Here is a 15,941-nt window from a genome sequence, read left to right as displayed (position 1 = left end):
CTAATAGCTTTGTTTTTCTATTCCCTGTGCCCATCTTTCTAAATCTTCTGGAGAGACCGCTGTTGAGCTTTTAGTTCCTAGCGGTACCATAGACCCTTTTTCTTTCGAACTTCCAGGTGTAACTCGTTTCAATTACGGGTTCTCTTATTTGAAGATCCATCAATGAAATGACTGAATCGCACTCACTGGCCTGATCATCAGATATTATTATGTCTTTCTGGGATTTCTCAAAGGAATTGTTACTTCTTGAGGTTTTGGGCCACTCAACTTATCTCCATATAATGGGATAACAGGACCTATAGTCACTGGCACTGTCAAAACTTCAGCATTTAAATTCAGTTGACTTATTTTCTGTACTACTTCCTCCCTAGTTCTATTTAAGGCTTCTCTTTCTTTTTCTTGAACCACCCTATTCACTGATGTATCATGTAAAATTTGGGAAATTAAGGGTGTTCCCATTACCGGTGCACTTGGGGTGACTCTACTGGGACCTTCTTGATACTGAGGAGGATTTTTAGTTAAAATGCCTTCTAATAATTCATAATCTGATTCACCACATCCTGTCACATTCATGTGTTTTGTTTTCTCCTTACACTTGCTTCCAGACTGGTCCTCAGCCATAAATACTGGGTATAAACCTTCTGATACCATAGCTCTTCTGCATTGCTTTATCTGACCTTCGCGTGACTCGTGCAAATACCTGGGAAAAAATCCTCTACCCCTTTCTACCTCTGCACTTCTCTCTTTCATATGATTCAGTCTCCCATTCTTCCAAAGCCTGATACCTAGTTAGTATTCTGACTCCTTACATGTTTTCAGAGTTTTATATAGCGCTGGCTAGACCCAGAGGTATCAAAGCGCTTTGCATGAGTATCAGCGAGTTACAGGTTACAAAAATTACATCAGTTACAGGAGCCAAGAATAGCCATCAGAGAGAAATAGTGATAACACAATATCAAGAGATATTAACTCATAAGCTGGAAAGGGGAGGTAGCCACAGGATCACGGAGGGAGGAGGCGGGGAGGGAAGGAAACACAATGGGGAGAACGAGGAAAAACTATGTCCAATGTCCGGCTGGGTGGGTGACGGCCAATGGGGTGAACGAGAGCCAGACTCCTCTATAGCTGCCTAAACAGGTCCACCGGACATCAGCCATGTTGCTCGGTCTCAGAGCTCTTTACATGAGAACACAGTAGCACAGAATTACATCAGATTACCAGAACATAAATAATACAACAACAAGTCCCAATGGGAATAGAGGGAAATGAGGGGAAGGGGAAAATGAGTCCAGTGTTGGAAAATGGACAGAGGTCAAGCAAACTGGCAAGGGAGATCGTACATTGGGGGACCTCAAAGTCACAGTCCACGAGCCCACAGACCAGTTAGGGTCACAGAACCACATCATCTAGGGCCAGACTCGCTCTCTGCGCCGAAACACCAAAGGTTGAGAGGGATGTCTCATAGTGGGATCCTTATTAGAAGGTCGTGTATGCGTCCCGAAGAGGGAGGGTGTCGACTTGAGGCACTGGACCAGATTGGTAACACCAAGATTTAGACCGGCGGCCCATAGCGATCATAGAAACCAGTCGTTGCCGACAAGATGGTGGACCCAGGTCTTGGACTCTCCAGCACAAAATGGAGGGACAGTAGATCAATAAAAAACCCAAACCAAAATCCATGATGAAACCCACTTCAGGGAGATGAACTGGATGTAGGAGGCAGCCACGGGATCGGTGGGACAGAGGTCCAGAAAATCCCCCGATCTCGCTCTGGTTTTGCGACAAAAATACTCGGGACCACAAAATAGCAGCAGCGTCTCAGTTGTAACTTGCTGCTTTATCAGGGACATCGACTCGGGTGCCCAGGAGATGGCTCCGGATGGGAGAGGCAGACACAGGGACGGGTGGGTGGAAGACAGGGAAAACCACCGCACTCACCCGGAGCTCATGAGGGACACAAGCCGGTAATTATTTAGCCCCAGGAGATCCATGCACCCTACTCAGCTGAGTCACCAAGGTTGGGTGCGCACGGGGGCCCAGCTCACCTCTTTCGCGTATGCAGAGCAGCAAAGTCCTCAGAAGCGAAGCGGAGCTTCATTGAGAACTCACAGGTTCTCTGGGCTCAGCTGGGCATCTCGCCCCACCGGACTGCTCCTCCTATGCAGGAAACCACGAATGGTGCTCTCCCCCGCCACCAGTCCAGCCACTGCGAGTCCAGATCGAGGGAGACCTGCCAGCGGGATCCGCACTGCGCGAGGGATTCAGTCGGACCTTACCGCTGCTCACCGCCAGTCAGCGGGGGGATTGCACTTGCCTATCTCCCTCTAGACGGCAACCTCCGCCGTCCCCTCCTCTCGCTCCAAGGCTCCACTGAGCCCTCCCGGCCGCCTCAGGCCACAACCCTCGGGAGACGCCGACTGGTGCCATTTTGCAATGCAGCCGCCGAATGGCGTCCAGGGTTCCTCCGTGCCTCCGCTCGCAGCTAGCATACTCAACTGCCGGGTGCTCCAGCAGCCGCCCAGCACACCGGAGGTTCTTTGTTGATGTTAGGAGACCCGAGAGGCAGCCCCTTGCTGTGCTGAATCGGTTGCGGGCGGCGGAGCTCACAAAGGTCGCTACCACTCCGCCGCCATCTTGGGACTTGGCTGCTTCTTACCACGATCTTAAAGACAGCTGTTGTGACCAAGAGATCTCCTGTATTATTTTTGTTCATTTTGGAACATTGTTTCTGTGGAAGTAGGCTCTGATGTTTCTTCTGTTTGTTGGCGAGCCTCCTCTCTTACTTACCTTTGATTTTAGTTCTAATTCGTTGGCTGATGCAAATGAAGGGGGAGAATCCCAAGTTGTTGAGGTGGTCTATTTCCCTACAGGGGATGGACTTTCAGGTGGAACATCGGCCTGGAGTGGACCACGCCAATGCAGACGGTCTCTCAAGGTATTTCCGCCTTAGTGATGAGAACTCCCAAGGGGTTGGGTAGCTCTCCCCACTTTCAGCTGGGGGGGACGCGTGTTAGACCTGTCAGCCCTTTGGGTGGTCCCTCCTCATCATTATTTATTTTGTCCCACTTTTGCCTCAAACCCTGTTTGAATTTTTCCTTTTTGGGAACCACCAGACTTTTTCGTGTTGCTACAGATTCAGGGAACCATTTTAGCTACCCCTGAAACTTCTGTCTGAGGGCCTGAAGCACAAAATGGTGGCCACCTGTGACATCACCAGCATCCACTGGAACCTACCAGCACCTTCCAGAACATTCCAGAACTCTGTGACAGTTGGAGGCGGTTTAGAATGTTGGGAGGTTAAGACAGAGTGTTGGCAGTTGGAGCTGGCAGTTGGCACCTGACTGGTGAAGAGAGAGGAGCACAACAGTGAAGGAGGAAGGAGTGAAGCAGCAGGGGTTGAAACTTGTGCCTGGAGTGGGATCCATAAACCCACCCTTGATACTTGTCCCTACTGATGGATCCCAGCCTATAGCCCTGTGTGGGAAGAAGACAGAAGAAACTCATCCTAAGGACCTGGACAGCAGGAACAGGCCTTAGAACCAAGAAAGCAGCAAGATCCTGACCTGGAGACTGGTTTCCCTGGAGTCCGGCGTCGAGTAGCCTGAAGACCTGGAGCCCGAGGTGGAGAAGCGGCGCTGACTGAAGTAGCAGACGTCGTACCCGGAGCCGCCTGAGGTCGTGAGAGGGCGCCGACGGAGGTCGTGAGGAATACCAGAGGTCGAGGAGGAAGTGAACCGAGGTCGAGCGAGCGGCGTCATCGGAGGAGTGAAGTCCGCCCTCCGGAGTCGTCGGAGACCGAGGTAGCGGAGCACCGGAGGTCGGGAGTGAGGATCGCACTCCGGAGACGCCCGGAACCTGTGTGGAGGAGCACCGGAGGTCGGGGGTGAGGATCGCACCCCGGAGTCGCCGGAAGTCGACATCGAGGCCAGGCCGGCTGACGTCATCGGAGCCGAGAGCGCCATCGGACCGGAGCCGCCCCGAAGTCGACATCGTGGAGAGACTGCCCGACGCCGTCGAACCGGAGGTCGAGATCGAACCGAGGCCACCGACATCGGACCGGAACCGCCTACCGGCGTCGTCAAAGAACTGACATTGTGCCGAGGCCGCCGAGACCGAACCGGAACCGCCTCACGGCGTCGACACGACTCCAGCGGCGTCGGAACATCAGAAAAAGGGCAGTAAGTGGAGTAGAGGGCGCCTAAGGCCCTGTGGAGACCTGAGAGACTGCTCTAAGGGGCTAGGGAGGTGCTGAAACCAACCTGACTGTGCCTGGGGTGAACTGGGACTAACCTAGAGAGGTTGTGTGGAGAGAGAAAGCCAGGGCACTGGTATTCCCCCCTTTGATCTACCTCAGCTTAGGCCTCAGCCTTGTCCCAGCCAGGGAGTAGCCCCCCTCAAGCCTTCCACAACCCTACAAGCTGTGCCTGGGCCAAATCAGCCCTTAAGAATTGAAGTGTCATCTGATTACATGAGTGTTGCTGTATACTTTTAATTATTTATTGGGGGTACTGTATTTATTGAATTTTTACCTATTTATTGCTGCACTATATTTATAGGTCCACAGGACTTGATGGTGTACAATATTTATTGGTACAGTATTTATTGCCTCAAAGTATTTAATTGTCTGTATATATTGCACTTGTATTTATGCCCTGTTATTTATGATCACCCCTATTTATTTCATCAAACAGCCAATATTTATTTGACCTGCACTAATTGAAACTTGTATATTGTGATTGACCTATTTATTTTTCCAATCAGCAACTAAGAGAAAAAGATAAAGAAAGAATATTTTCATAATTTTTACGGTGTAGAGTCGTTTTTGGAACGGATGCACGCATGGTTCTTGTATGGGTATATTGTATGCTTAGCACTGCGCCTGTTTCCTGACCACTCGAGCCAAGCTACCACAGTGTGTCCGGAAGACCACCACCACCCCTTCTAGTGTGGGAGTGGTTTTCCAACATAAATTGGTGTTCAGTGGTGGGATAGAGCTGTGCCTACATATACTCAACAATAACTGTGGGTAGTCCATAGGCCTACACCGGGAGTTTTCTCACAGCGGCCTTCCTAATTGTGGGTTTTTGTTTTTTTCCAAATTTACTCTGGTGGTGGGAGGAGGTATTATTAAAGGTACCCCCCTGCATTGTTACTGCACAAAACCTGTCCTCTAACCTGAGTGGGCAAGATGGAGTTTGTACTAGAGAATCTAGAAACGTACACTGTGGCCCAACTCAGGGAGTTTTGCCAGCGGGAGGGGGTGTACTGTCCCCCAGGAGCAAAGAAGGGTGCACTCCAAACCAGCTTAAGGGCTTGGGGGGAGGCACGCCGAGAAAGCAAGGCTGAGGAGGAAGACAGGGATGGAGAGCCTGACCCCGAGGGGGCTGAGATGTACCAACCTGAGGTGGGGAACCTGTCAGCAGGGCCCAGGACACTTTCTAGGAAGGGCAGCACTGTCTCTAGCGGGGGCTTATCCAGCGTGGAGTTAGCAGATCGGAGAGAGAAAAGACAGCTCACATGGGATTTAGCAAAGCTGGAGAAGGAGAAGGAGGAACAGAGGTTGGCTCATGAGACGGAGAAAGAGAGGATGGCTCATGAGATAAGACTGAAAGAGATAGAGCTTCAGATCCTAAGAATTGGAGCACCAACTGTTCCTAATGGTGGCAGCCAAATCCAAGAGTCCACCAGGGAACCCAAACCTTACCTGCCAAAGGACATAGTAGCTAGCTATGGGGCGGGTGACGACATCGCCAAGTGGCTAGCAGCCTATGAGGTCTCGTTGAGGGCCCATGGGGTTCCAGTGAAGTATTGGGGAGGAGGATTGTATAGGTACATGCCTCCAGCTGGTAGGGATGCTTTATTGGCCCTCGAAGAGGATGAGCAGACCCACTACCCCACCATGAAACTGGCGCTCATCAGAAAGTTTGGACTAACACCTGAAAAGTACAGACAGAAGTTCAGGGGTAGTCACAAACTGGGCACACAGAATTGGGTGGACTTCCTGGACTATGCAAAGAAGGCACTGGAAGGTTGGATTCAGGGCAGTGAAGTGAGGAACTACGAGGAGTTGTTTGACCTAGTACTGAAGGAACACCTACTCGAGAAATGTTTCCCTGAACTGCGGCAACACCTGGTGGATAGCAAGCTGACCAGTCCCCGGAAGCTTGCTGAGGAGGCGGACATTTGGGCTAGTACCCGGGTGTCCACAAGGGGGACTGGAGGGGATACTCAAAAGGCCGGACAGGGCACCCCCCAGAAGAAAGAGGGAGGGGAAAAGAAAAAGGAGTTCTCCAAAGGCCCCCAAAATAACTTCCAAGGGAAGGGAACAGGATTCACCTCTAAGGCTAACCCACCCAGAAACCCTAATCCTGGCCAGAGTCAGCAGCCAAGGGTTGTCCATTGCTACGAGTGCGGTGGCGTTGGACACTATAAAGGAGATCCGAAGTGTCAGAAACGATCACCCCCTCCCACTGGAGGAAAGACCCCCGGAGTAGCTAGTGTAGTGCTCGGGGAGGAGATGCCCTTAACTAAGGGAAGGGAGTGGGCGGGTGTCACTTTAGTGTCCCTGGGAGAACGGGAGATGGTTCCTAAGATCCAGGTGCCCGCAAATACCGCAAAGTATGGGCAGTGGATCACCATCAACGGCCAAAGAGGGGAGGCTCTGAGAGACACAGGAGCCAGTATGACTATGGTGCGTAGCCAGCTGGTGTCTCCAGAGCAGGTAATTCCCGATGTACTCCACCCAGCCGCGATGGCTGACGGCAGAACAGGTCACTATCCAGTGGCCGAGGTTCCCTTTGAATGGGGGGGGGTTGCAGGTTCACTTCGAGTTGCCGTAAGCCCTGCCGTGCCAGTCGATTGTCTGCTGGGCAATGACATGGAGCACAACGCTTGGAAGGAGGTGGAATACCGGACTCACACCGAGATGCTGGGTACACCTGACTGGGCCTGTGTTAGCACAAGGTCCGAGACTACCCGAAGAGGGAGTTCATTCCGGCTGGAGCCTGGAACAAAGGCCCAGCCAGCTGCCAGTCAAGGGAAGAACCGAGGACAGGAGGAGCCTGCCTCGGCGTCTCCACCCCGTAGGACGGATAGGCCACCGGAGGTGGTGGACCAGGAGTCTGCGGAGGGGGACGTTACCAACCTGGAGGACCTACCCATCCCGGCCGAGTGGCACGTGGAGGGAGGCCCGTCCAGGGAGGAATTCTGCCAGGGCCAGCGGGAGTGCCCTACCCTTGAGGGGCTGAGGCGACAGGCCGAAGCCCAGGCAGCAGGGAACGTTGAAGGGAACTACAGTGTTTACTGGGAGGATGGCCTCCTCTACAGTGAACCCAAGGCACCCCTACATGGATCGTCACGAGCCTTGGTAGTTCCTCAACGTTATCGAGCCTTCCTTTTAGAGTTGGCTCACGAGATACCATTGGCAGGACACCTGGGGCAAGACAAGACCTTCGCCCGTCTTGTCCCACACTTTTATTGGCCTCAGATGAAAGTGTCGTCCGATACCTACTGCCGGACATGTGTGTCTTGCCAAGCCAGTGGGAAAACAGGGGTGAAGCTGAAAGCTCCCCTGGAACCACTTCCTGTCGTTAGCACCCCCTTTGAAAGGGTGGGCATCGACATTGTGGGTCCATTAGATCCACCAACTACAGCTGGTCACAGGTTTATCCTGGTTCTGGTGGATCATGCCACACGGTACCCAGAGGCAATACCTCTGAGGACCATAACAGCACCTGTTGTGGCTAGGGCCCTGATGGGAATCTTTACCCGAGTGGGTTTTCCCAAGGAAGTTGTGTCCGACAGGGGGACCAACTTCATGTCAGCATATATGCGGGCAATGTGGAAGGAGTGTGGAGTGACCTACCGGTTCACGACTCCTTACCACCCCCAGACCAATGGTCTGGTGGAGAGGTTTAATAAAACCTTGAAAGGCATGATCAGAAGTCTGCCTGAAAGCCTGCGGAGGAAATGGGACGTCCTCTTACCCTGTTTACTTTTTTCCTACAGGGAAGTGCCACAGAAGGGAGTGGGCTTCAGCCCCTTCGAGCTTCTGTATGGGCACCCTGTACGCGGACCTCTTAACCTGGTGAGAGACGGCTGGGAAAGAACTCCCAGAAAGCTCCCCCAGGATGTGGTGAGCTACATGCTGGCCTTCCGGAGCCAAATGGCTAAGTTGTGGAAGCAAGCTTCTGACAACTTGGAAGCCAGCCAAGCAGTGATGAAGGCGTGGTATGACCACAACGCTCACCCGGTGGAGTTGGAGCCTGGCCAGAAGGTGTGGGTGATCGAACCAGGAGAGCTTAGTGCCCTCCAGGATCGCTGGTCAGGACCCTTTGAGGTGTTGGAGAAGAAGGGTAAGGCTACCTACTTGGTGGACCTGAAGACCCCTCGTCAGCCCCTGCGGGTGCTGCATGCCAACCGCCTCAAACCCCACCACGAGAGGCCCGAAGTCATCTTGATGATGGTGACTGACGGAGGAGAGGACGTGGAAAGCGAGCCTCTCCCTGATCTGTTTGCGTCTCAGGAAAAGGATGGGTCGGTGGAGGGAGTGATTCTCTCCCCATCTCTAACTCCTGAACAGCAGGAGGACTGTCGCCAGGCCCTGGGGCAGTACTCTGCGTTGTTCTCCCTTGTCCCGGGTAGGACTCACCTGTGCGTCCATGACGTGGACACAGGAGACAGCCCACCTGTGAAGTCCAAGATCTACCGGATGTCAGACAAGGTGAAGGCCAGCATTCATAGTGAAGTCACTAAGATGCTGGAGCTAGGAGTGATTGAACCTTCCAGCAGCCCCTGGTCCAGTCCGGTGGTGTTAGTACCGAAAGCTGCACCACCGGGTGCCCAACCAGAACTGAGGTTCTGTGTGGACTACCGGGGACTGAATTCAGTGACAAAGACTGATGCACATCCGATCCCTAGGGCGGATGAATTAATTGACCGGCTGGGAGCTGCCCAATATCTAAGTACCTTTGACCTTACTTCGGGGTACTGGCAGATCTCTTTGACTGATGGAGCAAGGGAAAGGTCAGCCTTCTCCACGCCCAATGGCCACTACCAGTTCTGTGTGATGCCCTTTGGGCTCAAGAACGCACCTGCCACGTTTCAGTGCCTGGTAAACCAGATCCTCACCGGAATGGAGAGTTTCTCTGCTGCTTATCTGGATGACATAGCCGTCTTCAGTAACAGCTGGGAGGATCACTTGCGTCACCTGCAAGCTGTTCTCCAGGCCCTGAGACAAGCTGGATTGACGATCAAGGCCAGCAAGTGCCAGATCGGGCAGGGGTCGGTAGTGTACCTTGGACACTTGGTGGGTAGGGGAACGGTGCAACCCCTCCAGGCGAAGATCGAGGCCATCATGGCCTGGGAACCCCCCAAGACACAGACTGAGGTCCGAGCATTTTTGGGCCTCACGGGATACTATCGCCGCTTCGTGAAGGGGTACGGTACCATCGTAGCCCCTCTCACGGAGCTCACGTCCAAGAAACAACCTCGACGGGTAGTCTGGACGGAGGCTTGTCAGCAAGCCTTTGAGAGATTGAAGAAAGCCATGTGCGAGGCCCCGGTCTTAAGGGCCCCAGACTTTTCCAGGAAGTTCATTGTCCAGACAGATGCATCAGAACATGGCATTGGGGCAGTGTTATCGCAACTCAACGAAGAGGGCCTGGATCAACCCGTGGTCTTCCTATCCAGGAGACTACTTCCCAGGGAACAGAAGTGGAGTGCAATAGAGCGTGAAGCCTTTGCAGTGGTATGGGCTCTGAAGAAGTTGCGGCCATACCTGTTTGGCTCGCACTTCCTAGTTCAGACCGACCACAGACCCCTTCGTTGGCTGATGCAAATGAAGGGGGAGAATCCCAAGTTGTTGAGGTGGTCTATTTCCCTACAGGGGATGGACTTTCAGGTGGAACATCGGCCTGGAGTGGACCACGCCAATGCAGACGGTCTCTCAAGGTATTTCCGCCTTAGTGATGAGAACTCCCAAGGGGTTGGGTAGCTCTCCCCACTTTCAGCTGGGGGGGACGCGTGTTAGACCTGTCAGCCCTTTGGGTGGTCCCTCCTCATCATTATTTATTTTGTCCCACTTTTGCCTCAAACCCTGTTTGAATTTTTCCTTTTTGGGAACCACCAGACTTTTTCGTGTTGCTACAGATTCAGGGAACCATTTTAGCTACCCCTGAAACTTCTGTCTGAGGGCCTGAAGCACAAAATGGTGGCCACCTGTGACATCACCAGCATCCACTGGAACCTACCAGCACCTTCCAGAACATTCCAGAACTCTGTGACAGTTGGAGGCGGTTTAGAATGTTGGGAGGTTAAGACAGAGTGTTGGCAGTTGGAGCTGGCAGTTGGCACCTGACTGGTGAAGAGAGAGGAGCACAACAGTGAAGGAGGAAGGAGTGAAGCAGCAGGGGTGGAAACTTGTGCCTGGAGTGGGATCCATAAACCCACCCTTGATACTTGTCCCTACTGATGGATCCCAGCCTATAGCCCTGTGTGGGAAGAAGACAGAAGAAACTCATCCTAAGGACCTGGACAGCAGGAACAGGCCTTAGAACCAAGAAAGCAGCAAGATCCTGACCTGGAGACTGGTTTCCCTGGAGTCCGGCGTCGAGTAGCCTGAAGACCTGGAGCCCGAGGTGGAGAAGCGGCGCTGACTGAAGTAGCAGACGTCGTACCCGGAGCCGCCTGAGGTCGTGAGAGGGCGCCGACGGAGGTCGTGAGGAATACCAGAGGTCGAGGAGGAAGTGAACCGAGGTCGAGCGAGCGGCGTCATCGGAGGAGTGAAGTCCGCCCTCCGGAGTCGTCGGAGACCGAGGTAGAGGAGCACCGGAGGTCGGGAGTGAGGATCGCACTCCGGAGACGCCCGGAACCTGTGTGGAGGAGCACCGGAGGTCGGGGGTGAGGATCGCACCCCGGAGTCGCCGGAAGTCGACATCGAGGCCAGGCCGGCTGACGTCATCGGAGCCGAGAGCGCCATCGGACCGGAGCCGCCCCGAAGTCGACATCGTGGAGAGACTGCCCGACGCCGTCGAACCGGAGGTCGAGATCGAACCGAGGCCACCGACATCGGACCGGAACCGCCTACCGGCGTCGTCAAAGAACTGACATTGTGCCGAGGCCGCCGAGACCGAACCGGAACCGCCTCACGGCGTCGACACGACTCCAGCGGCGTCGGAACATCAGAAAAAGGGCAGTAAGTGGAGTAGAGGGCGCCTAAGGCCCTGTGGAGACCTGAGAGACTGCTCTAAGGGGCTAGGGAGGTGCTGAAACCAACCTGACTGTGCCTGGGGTGAACTGGGACTAACCTAGAGAGGTTGTGTGGAGAGAGAAAGCCAGGGCACTGGTATTCCCCCCTTTGATCTACCTCAGCTTAGGCCTCAGCCTTGTCCCAGCCAGGGAGTAGCCCCCCTCAAGCCTTCCACAACCCTACAAGCTGTGCCTGGGCCAAATCAGCCCTTAAGAATTGAAGTGTCATCTGATTACATGAGTGTTGCTGTATACTTTTAATTATTTATTGGGGGTACTGTATTTATTGAATTTTTACCTATTTATTGCTGCACTATATTTATAGGTCCACAGGACTTGATGGTGTACAATATTTATTGGTACAGTATTTATTGCCTCAAAGTATTTAATTGTCTGTATATATTGCACTTGTATTTATGCCCTGTTATTTATGATCACCCCTATTTATTTCATCAAACAGCCAATATTTATTTGACCTGCACTAATTGAAACTTGTATATTGTGATTGACCTATTTATTTTTCCAATCAGCAACTAAGAGAAAAAGATAAAGAAAGAATATTTTCATAATTTTTACGGTGTAGAGTCGTTTTTGGAACGGATGCACGCATGGTTCTTGTATGGGTATATTGTATGCTTAGCACTGCGCCTGTTTCCTGACCACTCGAGCCAAGCTACCACAGTGTGTCCGGAAGACCACCACCACCCCTTCTAGTGTGGGAGTGGTTTTCCAACACAGCTGTTGTGACCAAGAGATCTCCTGTATTATTTTTGTTCATTTTGGAACATTGTTTCTGTGGAAGTAGGCTCTGATGTTTCTTCTGTTTGTTGGCGAGCCTCCTCTCTTACTTACCTTTGATTTTAGTTCTAATTCATTATTTAATTGGACCTGTAGGTGTTGTAAGGTACAACAGGGCCCAAGTTAAGTATCCATGTTAACTATATGTTTTAAATTGACATCTTTCTCTAATGGTGATTTTTTTTATGCTTTGTCCTTACACAATAGTTTACTTAGTAATTATTATGCATGTAGCTTCATTTCTTAGTAAGCATATTATCATGTTGCCTGTACACTCTGTCCAACGCTAGGAACATTGAACGTGATGCCCTTGCATTTGGTTGTCTGGTGGAAACAGCACTAAAGTTCCAGACAAATAAGCACATTTGCACTGAACCTTTAACACTGTGCGATTGGAACATTGTTTTTATTATATAAACTGCCCATGGGCTACATTTGGCAGAGGAACACTTCTGTTGGTATTATCCTGGAATGTTCTGCCCTGTGACTGAGATGCAGCCCTGGTGACTCTAACCTCCATCCTGCAAAGGGCAATAGCCTGCTCTCCAAAAGATTGACTTCCTGGCACATCATACACACATATAGATCTGGCAGAGGGTACTTTCACTATGCTCTCAATAGTGTAGGTAGTATTAGATAGGAGTATAAGTAGAATTATATAATCATATAATCACATAATAATGTTATAATGGTTGGACTGTTCATCTTTATCATCTTTCTTGTAATGCTGTGCTTTGTTACATCCTGCTAATAATTGCAGCTCATGCTTTCTATGCAAGAATACGAATGTTTGAAAAGCCAACTTGTTTTGATATCAGAGATGCTACCTGCACTTCAAGTTTGTGTGATGGCCAGGTCAAAAAATTCGATGTCATTGCACCTACATCCATAATTTAGCGGTAAACAGATTCCCTCATTTGCATGGGGCCACACCCCCATGCAAATGAGGGAACGCCCTTTTGAGATAGCACTGCTGATACATGTGTGCCAGCGCTATCTGTATTACAGACAGGGCTTCATAAGCATCTGTGGCCCCTTTTATAATACGAAAGTGCCCTGGGGGTGCACAAAGCAAGCACACATGCCTGTTGTGCCGACAGGGCACTTCATATAATGCGACTTCTGGTAGTGACTCATTCGGTTCATTGTTTGTGATGAGGTCAAACCTCCTTTCTTTAGTAATAGTACTTCTGTTTCATCCAGTATTTTCATGTCAACCTCACTTAAAACAAAAGTACTAGAGTGGTATATGTTGCCATTCAAGATATTCCAAGCCTGGGTTGAAGTTGAAGATATTTTAATGGCTGATAGGTCTGGTAATTTCCCTAATTCATCGCTGTAGAGGTGAACCTGTGCTATTATTGTCCTAAAGAGGATATTGCCCTCTTCTTTTTGTGCTACCTTTTCTCTGTGGGGGCTATGTGTGCTCTTGTATTTCTTTTTTGATCAATCGTTCTGTGTTCGATTACCCGTTAGTATGTATCAATTGTATTAATTTGGGGTGCACAGAACACCTTGCAGGACTGTGCTGCTTTTTGGTCTACTGTGGGCCCCTGGCTATTCCATTGCTTGTCTCCAACAAGGGGAAACTATTCCAAGGTGGGATCCTTTGTGTGTGAAATTTAGATAGTAGCACTTCCATTGATTGTGAGGTAATGGTTTCCTCTGTTTTTTATTTGTTTGCTTTCCCTCCTGTGTTATATTTTTTTGGTTGCGTCTGATCAAGTGGGACAAGTTCCAATTGCATTCAGATGGTTTTGTCAATTTCATTTTTGAGATTTGGCGTATTACCATTGTGTGTCCATATCAGCTTACTCAGCATTCTCAATGGTGACCATTGCTTGGTATAGTTGTACTAAATTCTATACTAGGTTCTATATCGATGTGTTGCAGCCAGTTTCAAATGTATGGTGTCCTAATGTTGTACAACTTTGCAATGTCCTGTGCCCTGTGCCCAGCTCCCTGTTACTGATTTGGGCTATTTTAGTGATCAGTCATTCAGGCTGGCTCTTGCAGTTTCCCACTACCTCATCCTTGTGCTATTGATGCTGACTCACTACTAATAAGGGGATTGCTGAATTGTCACTTAAAGTGGTCAGTAAAGCCAGCTATATGACAATAGGTGAGTGATAGCTGAGAATTCTGTGCAAATGCTGTGTATCTTCAATTCCTCTTCTTGCTGTGCCTGCGTTCAGCAGACAATCCCCAAAACCCACCAAGTGTCTGAGGACAGGGGGGCTGGTTCAGGCTGTTGGGCTGGGCTGTGCTGGGCATTGTGATTGGGGTGGAGGTGGTGGTGTGTCCTGCACTAGACACTAAACCAGCCGCCTCTGCACCGATGATGTCACCCCTGCCCCCAGCACTATTCTCAGTATTTAGTACCAGCTACGCACTATTGCTGTTTCTGTCACTTTAGGGTGAGGACGAAGTGTGAGCATGAGCTAGGCGGGTCTCGAAGAATCCGCCATATGGCCTCTGTGCTATGCCTGGTACTGATCCTGTATCCCAGAGGCAGGTAGGAGCACTCAGGTAGAAGGGAAGCAATGGCAGTGCGATAGCAAAGTGACAAAAAAGGCAGTCAATGGCAGACTAGTAAGCTCTAAAACAAGGTAAGAGAGGGGCTCAATGTTTTCAAAAAGGAAATAGAGCACCAAGGAACTATGAAGTAAAAAATGTGTTTTCCTTTTTGGGTAGGATATTTGCTAATTCATTCACACATTCTATTCATTACAACTACCAAAGTCAGGTATTCACAAATCACTCCTTATCATGGAACACTTCAATACAAGGCAACGTCAGTTTATATAAAAAAACGAATGGTTTATTCGGATCACAAAATTTCTTTTACCACAATATAATCATTATAAAAAATGCATTTAGTTTTTAATAAAAGAGCAACAAAATTTAAAAAAACAATTGAATAAAAAATACTAAATAAGACAGAAAACAGACCAACAAGGAGATTAAAAAGACAGTCATTTTGTCATGAAACAGTTAATTCGGAAACCTTGTGGGCAACAATTGAAGGGTTGACTTCCTTATTTAACAAAGGTTTTGTGTGCCCCTTCCAAATTTAACACAACAGTATTGCGTCGACGCGTTTCGGAGGCTATTCGTTGTTTAGGGCCTCCTTCTTCAGGACTATAAGAAATGGTATCTCCTTATCCATGAATGGTTGCCTGTGCGAAAAACGCACTAGGCTTGCTCATTAGTTTGGCTGCACTCCTGCGGGAGTTTTTTTCAATTTTTCACACTTCCCTGAGCTTTCGGAGTTGTTCGTGGGTGTGGGCATGGGACGTCCTTTTTTATCCTCGCCGCGTACTTCTGTGTTAATCACTTGGTTCCTTTTGTTACAAGATTGTGGGCTGTAAGGGATTCTTTTACTGCTCCGGGTAAGGTTTATTCGTGGCTGTTAAAGTCCGACGATCAGCGTTCCCGGGCAGCTACTTCCGCGTCTTACGATCACGGGCAACATCAACTTTTACCACATTATATTGTGGTAAAAGAAATTTTGTGATCCGAATAAACCATTCGTTTTTTTATATAAACTGACGTTGCCTTGTATTGAAGTGTTCCATGATAAGGAGTGATTTGTGAATACCTGACTTTGGTAGTTGTAATGAATAGAATGTGTGAATGAATTAGCAAATATCCTACCCAAAAAGGAAAACACATTTTTTACTTCATAGACTAGTAAGCTCCACAGGCACATGTTGGTGCTCCACGGTGCTTCGGCACCCTGCCCCCTTACTCCCATGCTCCATGACTCTGCACTTTCTCTTCCTTGCAGGCTTGAACCCTTGCACCGCTCATGCCTCTCCTGCATCTTTCCATCCCTCCACCTCCTCGGTCACCACCTCCCAGTCACTTCATACCACGGCCTACCGCAGTTCAGC

Source organism: Triturus cristatus, chromosome 5_2 (genome assembly GCF_964204655.1).
Source record: "Triturus cristatus chromosome 5_2, aTriCri1.1, whole genome shotgun sequence".
NCBI classification, from domain to species: Eukaryota; Metazoa; Chordata; class Amphibia; order Caudata; family Salamandridae; genus Triturus; species Triturus cristatus.
This window is presented reverse-complemented; position numbering follows the sequence as displayed.